Genomic DNA, 14853 nt, shown 5'->3' with positions numbered 1-14853 from the left:
TCCACGGACCCCCTAGCAGCCTACAAGCAGCCAGAGAAACCTGGGGAGAAAACGCACCCACCCCAATAGCAAAGTTCCCACAGCATCCAGCACTGACTTTTTCAGGTATGGGAAGCACAGTACTGGGGATTTTGGGAAGCCTTTAACACTGACTTCCTCAGGTGTGGGCAGCAGAGTGCTGGGGATTTTAGGAAGCCAGTCATGGCTGTAGAATGATGTACTCTGAGCCACAGTGTGCAGGGGTGGCTGTTAGGCTTTACTTTATGCCTGTTCCTCTAGATAGATCCTGGGCCTGACTGTTGACCCAGGTTCATTTCCAAGCCCTCCCCTATCAATCAGACATGCACATATACTGTTCCAGTAATGAATCAAGCTGCCTTGTTCTTGGCCTCAATCAATCAAGCAAGACTGTGTGCCACACAAACATTCATCTAGGTTGGAAATAACAGATGCAAACAGCCCCAAGCACAGCCTGCAGGGAGCAGCTCCCTATTGCAGCAGTTCACCAGAGAGCAGAAACTTTTTGGTGTGTGTGAATGTGTCAGAGGCACGAGGCAGCAATTGAAGATGGCAAGAAAAATGATCCAAAATCAAGTATTTTCTAATAAAAATGTGCGAAGAGAAATGTAATGCTATTGGCATGGAAAATTCAGAAGGCATAAAAAGCTCAAACTTTGTGGAATTCCACCCAGTTATAGAAAAGCAGGAACTCGTGTTCTGCTTTTAAGCCTGATTGAGAAAAAACAAACTGTCAGAGTTAACCAGGGCATCTTCAAGCCAATAGCTGGAAGTGGGCTGCCCAGATAATCTGTGTAACCACAAATTTCTGCTAAGGTTTCTTAAAGATATTGGAAAAAGAACCATGCAGCCAGAGCAGAGGTGTTCCCCAGTCCTGGAACGTGTCAGGGTGATGAGCCACCATGTAACCTGACAAAGACTGATCTACAAGATACAGCAGAAAATCCTTATTAGGCACCAGACTGCTTATCAAGCAACTCAACAAGCTCTCCTGAATCACTGCATGGAAACTTAGCAGAAAATGTATTTTTGTGAGCCTCGCTTTTCTCTCCCAGCTGTGCTGAGCTGACCATTCAGGATGCAGAAAAAAAGCAAGCTGCACTCAGTGCTTGCTTCAGACCCATCCCAAGACATCTTTATCAGCCCCTTCCAGATGTTCTTGCAGCTGTATCTCCTCACCATCGTCTCGATTAGATGTGGCACCAAGGCAAATTAAGAGCTGCATTTTTGTAGGCCTTGCTGATGCTCTGTGCTCTATCTACTCCAGCTTGCTTCTCAGCCTGTTTTTTACAGACTAGTGTCTTCAATTACTTTTCCAAATGAAAGGGAGTCATGGTACTTTAATTAAACATTTAATTGAAGGGAGAGAAAAAAAAAAGAGGGAGGGAGCTGATGTTTGCCAATGAGGAAAGGATAACGGTGAGAGACTGCTGCTCTGAATGAAACCTTACAATGCTGCTCTCTGCAGCAAGAGGCACCCTGGGCTGGGGCTCATGTATCAAAGTATGGCTCAGCTCCTATTCGATTAATGTGTTTGTTTCAATGGGAAGCTTTTGTAAAGCATTGTTGGAAATGGTTTCTAATTTTCCCTTCAGTTTTTGACTGGCTTAATTAAACTTACGCCCCCTGAACCCTTGTGTCTCTCCAAAAGCAGACTGGTTATTGACCTAAGGGATTTTTTTAAATCATTTCTATGTTTCCCTGGCCACCTTCAGTGAATTAGTGAATCCAACTTTTTTTTTTAAAGGTTCATCCAATACTGAGGTGATTCTGCTTCCTGCCCCTCCAAGAGCTGGCAAAAACATGCATCATCTTTCCTTTTCTGAAGCAGCCTGAGAACTGCAACTCTCCAGGCTGGAGTTTCCCCAGATAAAGAAGTCCTGCAAGCCAGTGCCTCCACAGCAGAAACAGGATGTCTTGGCACTCCTTACCCCTTGCCCAGGGGCAGGATTCACTGTAAGAACAAAACCACTCACTTGTATAAAGGTTCATGGGAGCAGATCCTCATGAACTTAGGGCACAAGTTTGTTTTGGGAGTGAGTGACCTAAAGAGGTCTGGTTTGCCATCATTTTGGGTCTCAAGAGCAAGCAAAGCTCTGTGGATTTGTTAATGTCTGTGGCAGATGGAATCATAGAGCAGCCTCTCCCTCACTGGAGAATTTGTAAAGTCTCTCTTCAGTTGCCTGGTCTAAAAAGACTCAGAGACCTAATTATATTTGGGACATCTCTCAAATTCAGTGGAAATCTGCTAATAGGCTCTGAAATGATGGGAAGGTTGAATGAACTAACATAGAATTGCAGAAAGCTTCTCTCCTTTTTAAAACAGGCTAGAAATGAGGCTGAAGCCTGGGTCATGTGTCCATCATTCCTGCCACCCCCACGTTATTTACCTGTGGGCCTGAATGGATAAAACACAGGACCCATATTCGTCTGAGGCTGTCACTGCAGGCAGTGATTACCTTTGAAATCCAGGCTCTGCCTGCGTGCTAAAGGATGAGAATGTTCACAAATGTCAAAATACAAAGGAAGGCTTGCACAAAGGAAGCATCCCACGGCAGAGCATTGCCTCTGCACAGTCATCCTCGTTGTCACCAAGAGAGCAGGGGGTGAGGGGAGGCAAAACTGGGGCACTCCAACAGCAGTGACTCAGGGTGGAAAGAATACAGCCCTGAGATCAGAAAGCAGAGTGAGTCTGATGAGCAGCGTTGCCTACCTTGTTCTCTTCTCCAAATGCTCTGACAAAACAGCAGGACAAAAAGAGTTTCTTGGGGTACAGCTGTCTAAAAATTCAAGAAGAAAACATTCTTGTCTGCTCATAAAAGACTAGAAGGTTTGCTCCTGTCTAGGGCACAGAAACGGTCCCATTCAGAGCTGAAACCTTGTTGTTACAGGCTGTGCAGTGGAAAAGCAGTGGAAGTGCATCAGCCTGCTGGATTTCCCAGCCCCAGCAGGCAGGAGAGCTGCTCACAGCAGGGAGCTAAACACGGTTTCTGCTCCCCATCGTGACTGTGCTGTGGATTAGATGCAGATTAACCCAGCGACCTGCCATCCGCTCTCATCCGTGCTTAAGAGTATAAGCAAAGGGAAGCTGATGATTAGGGAAAAGAACAGGTGAAGTTCAGCTCAAAGTTCAATGTCATTGAAAAAAAACATGAACGCCAAAACCAGAGTGGGGCTGTTTTTAGTGTCTATAAGCATATGCGGAGCTGGCTGGGCCACTCTCCTGAGGGTTCAGATGAGAGCAATAAAGGAGGGGTCCAGCCTAAACTTAAGTTCCCAGCACGGGAATTCCTATGCTCTGGCTTTGGTTCCATCACCAGCTGGCTCAGGGACAAGCCACTCCTTCTTGCCATTCTTCCTTTTAGCCACTTCTGAAATGAAGATACTGAAACATCCTCTCCACACGGGGATGTTCCCTGCTTTGTGTGTGTTTGCTTTGAGGGATTGGGGATTTACATATGCAAAGTGCAGCAGGGAATTAGGAGCAAGCATCAACCAAACAATCTTGCACAACCACGCCTGAGTTATGTAGGAGGAGGAGATGCCTGAATGTTATGTAGGAGGAGGAGACGGATAGGATACAGACTTGATTTTATCAAGATAGGAATAAACTTAATTTCTAGGACTGTTTCTAATAAAATAAAGGCAATTCTCTCTGGCTTATAACACCTTAATAATCACTGTCGTTATGACACAGAATCAAGCATGCTTTTATTCTGCTCTCCTTTTTTAGGTTAGGAAAAGCAAGTCTGTTCGAGCAACCCTTAGAATGAAATCCTTTGATATTCATTGCTGTGTTTTCAGGTAACAGAATTCATACTGGCTTAAGAATTTACTCTTTGCATGCACCTTATCCATACCTGAGGAAGACCCAGAGCAGGTGGGGAAAGCATGATGAAACAAGATTCCCTGCATGATGCAAGGCCAAGGGGTTGTCTAGCCTGCTGCTGCTTTCCATATGAATGGGTTTTATCCAGGCATTGCTGCTGCTGTTGTTGTTATTATTATTCAGAGAAGGGCACGAGTGTAGGAGCCTGGGTGCACCAGAGCCCTGTGTCTCTGTGATGGTGTTTCTGTTTGGGAGGGCAGCAGTCAGGTTGTACACCCAGAGCAACCTAGATGTTTATTCTGTCTTTTAGGACAGTTGCAGAATATGGCACACTAAAATACATGTTGTAATGTGTCCTCTTGCTTGCTTTGAGACACCATTCAATTAACAAGCAGTTCTGTGGACATTGGCACTGAGAGGAGCAAAATTCATGGACAGCTGAGAGATGAGGAGTTTCTCCCTTGGTTTGGGAAGGTGGGAGGTCTCCAGTGTCCAGCAGTGGCTGAGCTCATTCTGCAGCTCATCCTGTCGGTGGCAGCTCTCTTCTCTCCACAATTCCCTATTTTCTCAGACCTGTAGGAGCTGAATCACCTAAACAATCTTTCTGTGCTTTTGCATTTTCTTGGCTTTGGCCAGAGGGTTTCAAAAGTTATTACAGGGAGAATCACACACACGGCGTGCTCACATAAGCCTTTAAAAATCCTGCTGCTGCTATGCTTATTACCATGGATAGTCCCCTTAGCTGAAAAATGAGTCATAATTGTAGAAAACAGTGCAGAATTTGAACCTAAGCCATTAATGCTAATGTAATATATGGTGAGAAAATACTATTAACATTTGGATGGATGAGTTACAATACTCTGATTACCACACATTTGCATTCCTTAGCTTCTGTGTGATTACAACCTCAGCTTTGAAGCTGTGCTACCACAAAGACCTCTTTTGCTGCTTTGATTTGTTTGCTTGGTGTGTGCATATTTAGAGCCAGTGCTGGTTTGCTGTATTAATAATATTGATTGCACAATGATTCCTGTCGTGCCCAACCAAGGCAATGGAGAGGGAGGACAGATGATCCTAAAGAGGAAGGGAAGGGGAATTCTGGGGATTTTTGGAGCAGTGACTTCGCTGAACTGTGTCTGTTTCATGGCTCTTTAAAGGTTCAAGTCCAAGGTAGTGTCCCGACTTCCAGGAAGTTCAGTGGAGAGAGAGCAAAGTACCTCTAGAGGGCAATTCATTCCATGGATTGCAGCTGCTCTGGCACAGGAGGCTCAGGTACCAGGGCTGGCTGGAGCCAAAAAGCCAGACCACCCCAAGGTGACTGGCCTGGCTGCAGACTGCACAGGGGATGCTGCATTTCTTTCCAGCCAGTCAGCAAAAATGTTTCTGCCCACTCAGCCCTGTGCTCCTCCAGGTTTTTCCCTATAAAGAATTTTCTTGTGCCTTTTCCATCAGTGTGAGGAGCAGGATTCCCTTGGTGCTGCCATGCTGCTTTCTCTGAGACACAGGCTGAGATAATTTTGTTCCCAGGCTCTCTAACCATGAGCAGCAGCAGTATCAAAAGGCAGCAAGATAGATCTACCTACCAAAATAATTGTGGTGTTTCTGGTGTGCTTTGTGTGACAAAAACCAAAGGAAAGATCAGATGGGCAAGTGGTGAGGCCAGAGATTATGCCCAAATGTGAAAAATCTGGCAAACTCTGTACTGTTGGTGGGACTGTGTTCTAGGACCTAGAAAACAGCAGGATAACTCATAAACCCTCTGAACATCTTGAGGACTCCCTACTGCACAACTTTGATGGAAAGTACCATTTCCTACATTCTGCATGTGGCTTACAAATTTTCCCTGTGTTTTTGCAATTGCAGCCAGCCCGGAGGGTCAAGTTCTGCTCCCTCTTAGACTGAGAACAACTTCTCTGAGAGGCAGAGAAGGTGCAAGCAGCAAAGAGTGGCTGACCAGGAACCCCTTGGGCTGTGCCTGTGCCTGGAGGACACAGGCAGGGTTAACTCCAATTGCCACAGTGGGGCTGCAAGGTGGGGCCCTGCTCACCCTTAGTTTTGGAAAGCAAAATAAACTGTGTTGGCAGTCTGAAAACAAAGTCAGAGCACACTGTGGCTTTGCAGAGAAGGGAGTTTTCTACCCATGCAAAGCACATGGTGTCAAGCCTCAGGCAGGGAAAGCTGAAGGCAATATCATGATGCTGCTCTGGCCCAGCCTTGCACCTGACCAGGGAAAATGCTTACTTTTGGTCAGTATATGGAAATGTGTGTGTGAGGAGAGGAGGGAGGAAACAATTCTGTAAGCAGTGTCCATATTGCAGTTTTAAATTAATGGCAAGTTGTCTTAATAGTGGGACAGGTGTTCCTTTTAATTCTCATCCTTGTTGCAGAATAAATGAATTAAATAAAGAAATGAGTAATAACTTGACCCTTCACATAATGAATATTGTGGACCCAGCGTCCTGTAAATTACATTCTGGACACCCAGCAGGTAAAGTCTCATGTATTACTGAGATATTCTCGTGTCTTTTCAAGGCTCTCCTACAGCAAAACCCTGAAAAGTTAGCACACCTTCTGCAGGTTGGAGAGAGCCTGATGGAGGAGGAAGAACAGCAGAGTCATTAGAGAACATCATTAGAGGCTTAAGAGCTAATGATCCAAAGCACATTGACATTAATGTGACTTTTTTTTTGGACTTGAAGCACCAGGGCATGTGAATCCTTGCTTGTGATATTTAACATGCCTGGTTTTCATGCACGATTATCTATTTTGGAACAGGAAAGGGTTTTTTCTCCTCTGTAGAGTAAAAAGCGAACAAATAATCCCCTTGTGCTGAACAAATCAAGTCCTAGCACTGGAGACAAGATTTCTCAGAATTCCTCCCATCATAAAATCTGCTGCTTCTTTTTTTCCCTATGTTTATAAAGGTAGTAAGCAGTTCTATTAAAATTAATAGAAATACTCACAGCCATATAATTAAACCTTGCCTGCCTGGCCAGTGGAAGGAAAAACCAAGGCCAAGGGCACTCTAACTTTTTCATTATGCTTTTCCTTCTGTCAAAATAAACTCACAAAATGCTATTGTTGGGGCATAGCTTGAAAATCAAAATATTCTCCATGGGGGACACTGTTTTAGCTCTCAGAGGGGAGAAGGGTTGAGGAGACAGCTGGACTCTCACTGGACAGGGCCATGCAGGGATTCCTGTGAGGGACTCAGTGCCTCGTAACTCCATGTAAAGATTTACTCTTTGCTTGAAGGAACAGTCCCTGTGCATTCATTTTGACCTGATAATGGCTATGTAACAATCCAGGATACTACTTATTTACGTTGCTCCCTGACAGCTTAAAAATTCATTAATGTCTCAGCAATAAATTCTGAGCAGACTTCCCTGAAGAGATGAAAAACGGGGGGACACCAGCTAATGAATTATCAGACAAATACTCTGGAAGAAGGGCCTGCAATTCTCTTCCACACTGTTCCTGTGGCTGAATGGAAAGGGGCTGGGGTTTTAAGTTTCATTTTTAATTTCTGTTTTTCTGCAGAATGTGGGAGTAACGGAGGCAGCCTCCCCATCTGGCACACACAGCCCATATGGCAGCCATACGATCTCCTCCCCTGCATTTCAGGGACTTCTGAACTGGAAGGGCAGCCCTGTCTGAAACCCAGCATGGGCTGCACCAGTAACTTCCAATTCCCATCCTGCTCCCCCTCCCTCCTGAGCAACTTATTTAATGGTGACAATTTACATAGTGTGGTTTTTACAGTGTGGACTAAGATGCCCCAGGGACTGATTTAAGACTCACAAATCCATTTCAGAGCCTTTGTGCTCTGAGAAGATGGTGTGGCAGATTCAATATTCAGCTGTGCTCATCTAAATCCAGAAGTGATTTGGGGGAACAAAACCCTCCAGATTTACCTTGGTGCAAGATAGAAAAATAAAGGTGCCTGCCTGGACTCATAGCCACTGTACATCAGTGAAAAAATAAATACCTTGCACACAAAATTCACACTACTTTTTAAGCTAAAGATAGATGGCAAGCCTGCCACGATATATGCAAATGTTGTAAAATGCAGGAGATCAAACAGCAAACATATTTTTTACTGCTAAGTTGCCTTTCCCTTCTCAAAAATTGGAAAATTTAGAAAAAAATGAAAGCTGGACCCAATTTTGTCCTTATAATTTCTATGATGAAGCTATGCCAGGTGTTTTCCCAAACAGTTCTTTGCTGTGGATTGCATGCATGGATGAATTACCCCCACATAAGCCACATTAATTTTTAAATTTACTGAGAGTGAAAAGGAAATCCATCTCAGAAAACACTGACAACGCAAAAACAAGAATCTGACTGAAAGAAAAGAGTTTAATTAAAGTTATGGAACACTTTTTAGCCTTAGTTACATGGAAATAGTGGAAATGTGTATACTTTCTCAGTATACCCTTCACAGAATTACTTTGCCAGGAAGGACATAAAGCATCGTCCTGTTTGAGGCTGAGACAGCTGAGATAGAGGAAGAGAATTCCTTGCCTCTATCACTTTCTAACAGGGAATTAAATTTATTTAAACCTTGACAATTAATTTTATTTAAACTCAGATTTCTTTTTCCTATATAGGAATATGAAACTGTGGCTGGATATTAATATAAATGAGGGGGAAAAAAGTTGAAATAATAATGATGAGCACATTCATTTTCAGGAACACAATTGTTTCAATTTCAGTCTCAAAATGAAAATGAAAATGAGAGGAAATCCAGATTTCCTGCAGCCATACTCTCCTATATACCCCAGTGCTGCTGGGGATGCTGTGGATCTTTCATGAGCCATCCTTGCAAGGGAAGGTGCCTCTATTTTGATGGAGAAGCAGCTTGTGACATTTTTTAAGGTACTAATAATGGGAAAAAATAATGAACATTGAAACTATGGGGCTTCTGACTTCCACTGTGCATAACAGAACCTCTTCAAAGTGCGAAATGGCCCAATAAATATTTGGGGACAGCCACTCCTGTTGGCAGCAGCTACAGCACCTCCCCTGCTGCTGGCAGTACTGGGGGCAGAAAATGCCACTAAAAGTCTCAAGTCTAAGTTCCATATTTGCCAGGAATTCCATATGCAGATGAACAAAACCTGTGCTTCTGACCCCTCTCCCTTGCTCATTTGAGTGCTGGTCTTGTCACACAGTGTTCAAGAGGTAAATCTGGGCAAGGAGGAGAGCCCAGCTGTGATGGGGCAGGCAGTGGGTGGGCTGCAGGGAAAGGATGTTCTGCAGGTGTGGGATGAGTGGATCACTTCCCTTGGTCCCAAGCAGTTACTTGATGCCAGGTGGAGAACTGTGGGCTTTCCAATGGGGCTATTTAGTCCTTTATCAGTTAATAAGATGTGAATTTTTTTCTTTTGAGTGTATGGCAAGAATATTTTATATATATGTTTGTGTGTATGTCTCTGTGTGTGCCTGTTTTAAAGACAAGACTCAGAAGCCCACAGTGAAAAAGTGGATGTGCACCTCGATCCATGAGACTCTGCTCTGGAGCAGGAAGATCTGGGGCAGTTTCACATGCAGAAGATCACATCAGTTTTTCTCCAGCATCCCTTGTACTCAGACAGGCAAAATTCTGACAATGGACTTCCAGATTCAAAACTGCTGTGCACTTAGTTTTGATCCTTTCTGAAAAGTTGCAACCTGGAATAATCCTGAAATATCAAACCTTCCAGCAAACCCTTTTGCAGTCCTAAGCCCAAACCCCAGACTTCAATTGAATTCTCTGAGCTCTCTGGGCTTTCTGGAAAAGTTTAATTTAGTTCATGTGACTCACTCTTCCTCCTGTTGGGATAATGGAAAAGATAAGCCTACACCTGGATGTCAAGAAACCACAACTACCAAACATACAAGAAACAAAAATTATTAAATGGGGGAATATTTCAAATTTTTTTCTAGTTCAGATTAAAAAAAATCCACCTAACAAATGCTTCCAGCAGATGTTTTCTAACAAAATTGCATCTGGAAAATTCTGCCCTTTTCATTTTGTAGACCGATCAGATTCTGTACACATGTTGGACTCTTCACATGGACTCAAGCCTCCATCAGAGATTAGCTTAGCACTCATGAAAACACAATCCTACTCCCCCTAGAATGGGGCAGCACAGAGAGCCTGATGTGACCAGCCTGCAGCAGGAAAACAGGAAGACCAGCTGTTCCAGCAGTTCAAAATTAGTTCATATTAGTTCTTCCATTGCTGCTATGTAATAGCCTGATTTGACAAACACAAAATCTCTGAGTCAGTGGAAAGCCAAAATGAAAAGCCATTTTCCATATCTCTGCCATGTACTTAACAAGGTTATATAACCAGTCATTATTTAGCTCTTAAACTAGCCATTAAGGGTTTTTGCCTAAAAAGGGGTAAAGAGGTGTGATGAGTCATCCAGTCTTCCTCCAAATCTTTGTGACAGTTAAAATTACATAGAAGCCAAGCTGACATCAGAAAACTGTTTCTACTGATGATTGGCCACAGCCAGTTGTGATTCCCCCCCTCTCTTGTAGAAATTTTTGAATTACTCAGTTCAGTAGTGCTCCTGGTGAGGAGCATGGCTTTGGAAACAAAACTTCTTCCCCTCTGAATGTGCTTTTGCTCTGTCTCCAGTGAGGGGACACATTACCTCTTACTTTTTGAGAGCCTCAGAACATACTCAAAAACCATCAAAACCAAAAAAAGAAACACCCCAATCTCACATGAACCTCATTTATCTTGTGAGCTTTTCAGGGCAACTCTTGAGGGTTCTTGTACTGTGCCTAGCAGAACTGTGTCTGACTGCTTTCAGCTCTTAAGAAATAAAATGTGTTTAGTGACAGTTTCACTGAAGCCATCAAACAAATAACTCCACCTTATCCATGGATAAAGCAGCAGAAGGGGATCCAGGAGGCCTTTTCTCTGTCCCACTCTGCTGGAAGGAGCACACAGCCTTGCTGTAGAGCACTAATGTGTCTCTCAGGCATTCCCCACCGAAGTGCCTGCTGCAATCCAAGGGGCTTCTCCTCTCTCACCCCTGTCTTCAAGTGCTCATCTGAGAGAGGCATGAACAGAAAAATGCTGAATGTTGTCCATCACCTCAGTACAGTGAAATATTGCTGCCCAGTCTACACAGCTGGAGGCTTGTCCTTCTGCACAGAGCCCAGCATGAATGACTTCTGTCAGTCACAACCCAGCCTGTCATTCACACAAGCTACCAGAGCTCAGATCTCTGTGAGAAGGTTGACGCTGACTTACACTCTGCTCTTGGGAAGGTCTTCCTAAATGTCTTGAATTCAAAACAGCCGACACAGGAAATTGGTTGCACTGTGAATCATGCGTTTTCTGACCTGTTTGCCTCCACATTCCCAGGGAATAGGATAGTCTTGTGCAATTCTCTGGGATTTGTCAGAACTCTTCACCTACACTGCAGTGTTGAGGACAAGGAAAGTTGAGGTTCTCTTAAGCACCATTCCCTTTCCTCGAAAAGATTTCAAACTATCTTTGGAGGCTTTCAGCTAGCTACATCCCTTCTGTGGCAAAACTGGGAGGGGATGATCTGGCTTCATGCACTTTTTAAAAAGCTTGAGAAGTAAGAGCATTAGCTTCTCCACGCTGGCTAAAAAAAGGCTTGCTAAACCCCTTGAAACCAATTGAGGAGCAGAGCAGAGTTAATCCTGGAAAATGCTCACGGTAGCTCAGTGACGCACGGCCGTGCAAAGGCAGAGCAGTGCTGAAAGTGATCTGTTCAAAGAGGACTAGGAGAAGGTGCAGTTGCATTTTGGGGTGGGGATCACCCTCAGTGTTGCCTGACTGGAAGTGGAAGCTACTGCTGTGAAACTTCTCCCACGGCCTCTAACATTTTGCTCTTCTTCATGTAAGATTTTCTCTGTTGGGAATTTCTGACATTTTTCCATCTGCCTTCTGAATTCAGGTTCATGGAGAATGGGCATGAAGTACAGCCATAAAATCTTTCTCCTTTGAAAGGACTGTGTGTTCCAGTCTCTATTTGGAAAAACATTTCAGAGTGCATTATCACCATTCACATTGTGCAGTGGTACAAACAGTACCCATGTACTCGAAACCAAGGTCCCCTTGTCCCAGACACTGCACTTCCAAGGAATGAGAGGCAATCTCCATTTTCAATGTTACAGTGTAGGCATCAGAAAATTTATTTAAACTTGCAATGGCATTCTGTTGGATTAAACATATTTGGGCAAAGCATCTAGCCTTCATTTAAGGCTCCTAAGTGAGAAGCCATCAGTTTTTTTATTAAATTAGCTTGCTGAAGCAGTAGCACACTCTATCCAAAACGTGGGCTCATGTCACAGCCCAAATGGAAATGTATGGAGCTTACGAGGAGCCTCAGTTGCATGGAAGGATGGAGTGTGCTGAGTGTAGTTTTAGGAGAGGGCTCTGTGGCTGTATGTACACAAATGCATGAGAGAAAGAGAAAGGTACAAATACAGAGGGAAGAAAAGAAGGAAACAGAAAGAAAACCTTAGAGGTGGACACAGAACTACGCAGATGGTAGGACCCTGAGAAATATCTGACAGTTGATGGTTAGAGTCTGAAAAGGGCTTGGAAGTTTGGCAAAGAACAGACTGTTGTGTGACTCCCTTGGGAACATGGTGTTTGTGGGGTCCCTCTAAAAGAGGGATCCTTCATCCAGGGAAAAAATGCTTTTACTTCTTTTAACTGAATCATCCCAAAGTTTTGCTAGTAGCTTGAGTTTAAAAAGTAATTAGAAATCTTAGAATAGAAATCTACCACTTTTGCTCATGTTTAACATATTTCTCTTCCAATGGGTTCTCAGCAGGCAAACTAAAAAGTGTCTGCAATGGAAATTATCTTCTAAAAATTACTCTGCTCCAATAACAAACTGAAATCTTCTATGTGACATGATGTACCCTACCAAAACTGTGCCATATAACTCGAATTTGAAATTTCAAATAGCCTATCACACCTCTATTGGGTTTTGGTTTCTTTCAATTAGTTTCTGTTGCTTTTCTGTAGAAGGATGACAGACAGTTAAAGCCTGCAAGAATCAAGCAAACATTATCCTCCTTATACAAACATCACTGAAATCCTCTGATGCTGTTTGTTCGTTGACATGGTTTCCATAGGGGCCACTCCCTCAAGTCCTTGTTTAATTTTCAAATTTGCCCTGGAACCAAATTTTTCAATTATGCTCTGGTCACATGAGATTCTGCCAAGGCAGCTTAAAGGCAGAATTTCCAGACTCCAACGTGGTAAGACACGAGGTGTCCTCTTTAGGGCATCAGATCCCCATCCCAGCTCTCCACAGGTAATCAGCAGGATGATGACTCCACAGTTCAGCCAGCAGAGCTCTTAAGGATCTCAGTTATCTTACTGATGAACTCAGAGGTGTCAAGTCCTGCTTCATATGTCACTTTGCCATAAATACAATACCCTAGGTAATCACAGGCTGGCATTAACTCTCCACCAGGCTGACAGCTTAAAAAATCCGGAGCTCTGTTTTTTTGAAAGAGACCTCCCCCCTTTTTCTGCTGTTTTCCCTTTGAAGTTTGGACGCAAGAGCTGGGAAGGCAGAACAGGCTTTGACTCTTTCTACTTGCAGCATCACAAATACCACAGACCCTGTAATATGGGTCCAGGGGAAGTCACCTGGGTGTGAATGACATTGTGTTCTCAGCTGGTCAGGCAGCTTCTTTTGGCTCATTTCCAGGGAAAATCACACACAGAGAAATAAACTGAGTATCTGATAATAAAATGAGTATCTGATCGATAGCTGTATTTGCTAGTCAGATGAATTTTAAACACAATGGCCTCCACTCTTTCCTCTGCTGGAAGTCCAAACAAACTTCCCTGGAATTTGGGAGTGTTTGCTGAAAAAACCCAAAAAACAAATATTCTATCAGAGTGGGAAATCACATATATTTTTTCCCCAGATTAATGGCCATGTGTCTCCCTTCCCCCTCTGTGACAACGAGCTGATTTGATAGACATCTTCTAGCCTGTGTCACTCTCCCATCGTGTTCTTCACATAGTGAGATTTCTTCTACTTCTTCTCCATGCTGTGCCACTCTCTAATATGATGACAAGGCAAAGTGTGGAACTGGGTGAGAAAAAATCCCGAGGCTGTATTCATTAACATGGAGAAAAGATTCAAAATAGCCTTGCTTCTTGGAAGGTTTGAAAAGAAAAAAAATATAGCTGAGAAACATCAATAGCTACTTATTCTCTTATTTTAAGTCAGATCTGATGCACCCATTAAGACCAAGTAAGCTGAGAACTTCAAGTGGCCACAGGATTAGAGTTCATAGACTCTTTTTGCTGCTGTCCTTGTCCCTGAGTTAAAGGGCTCGTTTTCCTGAGGGAGACAAAGTGGAAATTCCCCTAGGAGGCACAGAGGTTTTCCTCTACCTCCCAAAGGAAGAAATATTCATGAGCAGCATTTTCAGGGCTGATTCTGTGAAACTGGCACACAGCAGTGTTTTTTCCTCACCTGTGCTGTGTGATGCCACTTGGGATTGAGAGCTTGGATCCAGCCCTGCCCCTTCCCAAGGAGCTCCCCTGCAGTGGCTGGCCTGGATTTTAAGGTGTAGGCAGGGCTGGGCTGTCACCTCCTGCCCAGGAAGGCATCCCCCAGCCCCCAGCCCTTGGCTGAGCTCTTGGCCTCTGTGGTGAGTGATTTCTCATCAAGCACGAGAAGCCTGGAATGGCACAGATGCTGCTGGTGCAGGCAGTCAGAGGCTTTTGTTAATTACTCCTACATATTCCCTTGGAAAAGCTGCAGCATGCTGGCAAGGCACCTCTTGGATTCCCAGGCTAGCCAGAGGCTAGCCAGAACACACAAGCCCAGGAACATGACCAGCATGCCTAACATGAATGAATTCACTTCAGACTCTGCATACTAATTAGAAGCTACTCACTAGTAAAGTAACAACTTTATTAGAAATAGGGCTGGTAGCAGCCCTCTCATTGGATCAATCAGCTGTCACCCAGGCACCAAAATAAGAGAGCA

This window comes from Sturnus vulgaris, chromosome 2 (assembly GCF_052056855.1).
Source record: "Sturnus vulgaris isolate bStuVul1 chromosome 2, bStuVul1.hap1, whole genome shotgun sequence".
Lineage (NCBI taxonomy): Eukaryota > Metazoa > Chordata > Aves > Passeriformes > Sturnidae > Sturnus > Sturnus vulgaris.
The sequence above is the reverse complement of the archived record's forward strand: the minus strand, read 5'-3'. Positions refer to the sequence as shown.